The sequence below is a fragment of the Hyperolius riggenbachi genome, chromosome 12 (genome assembly GCF_040937935.1).
Source record: "Hyperolius riggenbachi isolate aHypRig1 chromosome 12, aHypRig1.pri, whole genome shotgun sequence".
NCBI classification, from domain to species: domain Eukaryota; kingdom Metazoa; phylum Chordata; class Amphibia; order Anura; family Hyperoliidae; genus Hyperolius; species Hyperolius riggenbachi.
Window position 1 is genome coordinate 234,995,213 of NC_090657.1, and position 344 is coordinate 234,995,556.

Here is a 344-nt window from a genome sequence, read left to right on the forward strand (position 1 = left end):
GGTTTGTTGTGTTTTGACTTTATACTTCTGAAATTAGAGCTTGACTATTGTGTGGTTGACGGGACTGACTGAGGATTCTGGGTACTTACAGGTGGAATATGGCTTCTCTACACTAAAATTGTGGCAGGGATATTACAACTGTCACAGCTCACCTGACATGATAATATTATTATTATTATTATTATTATTATTATTGTTTAAAGTCGTAGTTGAGGAGTTGGAGCAATATTGGGTAGTTGGAGTCAGTGGTTTCATAAACTGAGGAGTCTGAGTCGGATGATTTTTGTACCAACTCCACAGTCCTGAATTATTATTATTATATAGAAAGTAATAATGGTAATATT